This window comes from Arvicanthis niloticus, chromosome 15, assembly GCF_011762505.2.
Source record: "Arvicanthis niloticus isolate mArvNil1 chromosome 15, mArvNil1.pat.X, whole genome shotgun sequence".
NCBI lineage: Eukaryota > Metazoa > Chordata > Mammalia > Rodentia > Muridae > Arvicanthis > Arvicanthis niloticus.
The window spans coordinates 44,781,820-44,785,644 of record NC_047672.1 but is presented as its reverse complement, the minus strand read 5'-3'; the positions used below and the strand labels follow the sequence as shown (position 1 = coordinate 44,785,644).

Genomic DNA, 3,825 nt, shown 5'->3' with positions numbered 1-3,825 from the left:
TTCCAACAGTTACTGTGTGGTTGTGCTAACAGAACAAGAATACACAGGGTTTTGTTTTCCTTTAGCTTTCTAGCTTTCCAAAAAAAATTCAGGTAATATATTCATTCATGTTAGTTTTAATATGAAAATTTCAAATTAAATACTAAAGTATTAACATTGCTATACATAGCTTTACAGTTAATAGGGCAGTATTTTTATATTCTCTCTGCTCCTAATAGTCTATCTTCTCTTGCAAAAGTACAGATATTTTCTATGCTCTCCCCTGTTCCCTGAATAATGACACGCAGACCTTTATATTTTTTAAGAAGGCTCTTGCACTATAACTGGGCAGATTCTGATCTATTCTAACCCAACTATGCTGGCCTAGCCTACTTCCCAGCCTACTGCCCAGCCACAAGTCCTGTTTCCTGCCATCTTGGTCTTGCCCTGGCCTCTTGCTTCATTTGTGTGCTCATGGCAACTTCCCTTGCCAACTGAGACTCTCTGCCTCTCTCAAGGCACTGAAGTCCCTCCCACCTGACATTCTCCTGCCTAGATACAGGCTAATGAGCTCTTTATTGACCAATCAGAAGTTGACAGAGAGCAATGTTTTACAAAATACTGAATCAGGAAATGCTTCATAATAATGACAATACCAAAGTCCAGACTTCAACCAGATCTCTGGGTACAGGAACAAACATTTGAATACACAGTGCACAAAAAAATGACCCCCAACATGTCCTATTCTTCAATATGACCTGTTCCTTAATTTTAAACAATAGTCGTCACTACAGAGAACCCCACACCACGAAGCTTTTATTCTATGTCTCAACTACTGTGTTTTCACCAGCTCCTGAGCTGAGAATCTTATTGACCCCAAAGTGTTGTCTTCCATTTCGGCCCCATGATGTCCCCTGTCATTTCCATTATTTTCTCCTGTCCAGAACCAGTGCATACATGCTGGTACTCATATACATTTCTACATTCATATACAGTCCAGAATCCCTTGCCTAGGAAATAGTACCACCCACAGTGGATGCTGATCATTTATTTCTCCACCCATGAAAGCCAATTAAACACAGATTAGATTGCATTAAAGGCAGGGGTTTGGGGAAGCTCCTCTCAGGCAATTTCACTGGCTCCAAAGACTGAGGACCCAGGGGAGTCTCCATGGGAAGAAAGGGATCAAGCACAGAGAAAAAAAAAGGAGGGGATAGAGAGGGAGGAAGGGAGAGAGAGAGAGAGAGAGAGAGAGAGAGAGAGAGAGAGAGAGAGAGAGAGAAGCAGAGACACAAAGAGACAGACAGAGAGACAGAGAAACAGAGACAGAGTGAGACAGGGACAGAGAGAAAGACCAAAATGTCTTGATTACACAGGGAAGAGACTCTGGGGGAAGGGCAGCCCAGCCCATGACCTGGAAAGTTCTGGGTTGGGGACAAGGTCTGTCAGGTAGAGACTGAGGGATTCTGGGAGAACATGGAGGCCAGGTCTGCTTTGATATGTAAAGTATGGACCTCAGTCCCTCCTCCTAGGTCTGATACCAAACATTCCAACCTTTTGTTGATTATAAATGAATGTGCGATGCCGCAATTGTCCATGACAACTTTCTGCTGACATTGGGACACACTTTTGGAGTATGGGCAAACAGCAGAAATGTGGGCCAAGTCCAGGAAAAGCTGGTTGTTTCACTGCTGTCCAGGATGTGGGACCATCTTGGGGTAGGCGTGTATATGCTCAGTTAAAGCAGTCTGTGAGGCTGGGCCAGAGCACCAGTGGATAACTGTTTTGAAGTTTTCTTGGATGCAGGTTCTGAGAGAACACCTGGATATTAGGGACAGAAGATAAGAGTTTAGGGAGAAAAACTTTTGGGGAATGTGCATTTGAAATTCTTAACACCTATGGTCTTGGTAGTTGGAGGAGGGATGGGGGTGGGGGGGTTCCAGGACCAGAGATAGGGAAATAGATCCACCCTCAGGAATGGGAGGTGGGAGGGAAATAGACTGTTAATTGACCTGTGAGAAGTAGATTCCCTGAAGCTTACAAGAATCTTACAAAAAGATAAATCCTTCATAACTTGCATTTACCCACCTCAGAACATCTTCCTAGGCCTTCAAACACTTTCTTAGACCCTTACTTTTCTAGAAACTTTCATATCCTCAGACTTTACATAAACTTTTTCTATCCAGTTATTTACCATGCATCACAGGTGGTTGACACTGAGTTCAAACCCCTCAGAGACCTGTAAAGGATATGTCTAAATGGCCTATGTATTAATTACAATGACAGACTTACCCTTTACCCAGACAGTCGCCCCATTAGGTTCTTGTGATGTAGGTGGCTTCCGTGGGGACACAGGTCCCAGAGCCAGCTCAGTCTTCAGCTGCCAGGCCCAACAAATCTGAGACGACTTCCTGTGGAGAGGAACTTGAGAGACTGACCTTGCTTTGACTTAAGCAACTCCAAGCATATCCCATGTCTCTGTTTGTTCACTGTTCAGGCAGGCAGGGTGTCAGCAGCAAGCAAGGCAATGGAGCAGACTTTCTCAGTGGTTATCCTACCTCAGTCCAGTTGGGGTCCTTTCTTGTATCTTCTTGTAGACCCTGGGGTAGTCACTGCTGGGATTTGGGAGTCTCTGCCATTTTAAGCACCCTAAGTTTAAGATTTTAAATGCCATATTCAGCAGATCTCTGACAAGTTTGAGGGCCAGTACCTACTAAGCAGAGCTACATTAAAAATATCCGTGTCTATTTTTAGTTATTTTCTCTAAATTTTACGTCTAGCAAACATAGATCAGGAGGCTAAATAAAGCTTTAATAATTAACTGCATCAGTTCTCAATATGACTTTAAGGATATAATCATGTATACAGTTAGTGGCTACCAAGTTGTATTTTTAGTTAGAGTAGTTTTCATGAGACTAGAACCAAAAATGTTATCTCAATTTAAAAGTATCTTTTGTCTGGAAAACAATTTTCAAGCAAATGGTCCTAAGAAACAAGCTGGAGTAGCCATTCTAAAATCTCCAGCCCGAGAACACAAAGAGAGGAAGTCATGGCTCCACCTGTATAGGTAATTGAGGGTGACACAACAGCAGAGGCTTATCAATTTACTTTTTTCCTTGCCCCTCTTCTAATATCTCAATGTCCATAATCAGCTTGAAGAAGTTAATGAAAAGTCAGCGATCCTATTCCCTGGGCTTGGGGACAAAGGTGGTTAATATTGGTCTGTCTTCTAGGGAAAAGTAGTTGGAACAGGGAGGATTAGCTAGAATTTATTGCATAGCCATAACCTATTGGTAGAAATATGTATAATTGTTTTTAAGATGAATTTATAGCTGGGCAGTAGTGGCGCATGCCTTTAATCCCAGCACTTGGGAGGCAGAGGCAGGTGGATTTCTGAGTTCGAGGCCAGCCTGGTCTACAGAGTGAGTTCCAGTTCCGAAACCCTGTCTCGAAAAACAAAAACACAAAAAGCAAAAACAAAACAAAAAAGATGAATTTATAATTTCTTAAATGGTACAAAATTTACTTTGATTTCAAATTTAAGGTTTTCATTGGCATGAGCTTCTTATTGATATAAAAGTGAGATTAATATTGTTACTCTCATAGGCATTGTGCCTATATAACACATTTAGGAATACAAGGCTTAGACCCAGTCCTTCTTTAACTTTTCTAACTGATTTGAGATGGTCAGCCTGTGAGTTAAGGACCTATAGCAAATTCATGGCTCTGAGTTTATTGTTAGGGTGTTCTCTATATTTTATTTAGAAATAACTGAGAGGAATTAACAGACAACAGTCCAGATTGCCTTACATGGATAGTTGGTTTTCAAAACGTCAGAAGTCCACA

The 3,825-nt window shown here is 41.7% G+C and overlaps 1 long non-coding RNA gene across 1 annotated transcript; it reads right to left on the bottom strand.

Moving 5' to 3' along the window:
* Positions 1–212: 212 nt before the first annotated feature.
* On the bottom strand, positions 213–2,922 carry LOC143434466 (uncharacterized). The gene is made up of 3 exons (XR_013103940.1): positions 2,538–2,922; positions 2,272–2,390; positions 213–1,800 (listed from the first exon to the last, which is right to left on the bottom strand). It is a non-coding gene; the product is annotated as an uncharacterized LOC143434466 (long non-coding RNA).
* Between the last annotated feature and the right edge of the window lie 903 nt (positions 2,923–3,825).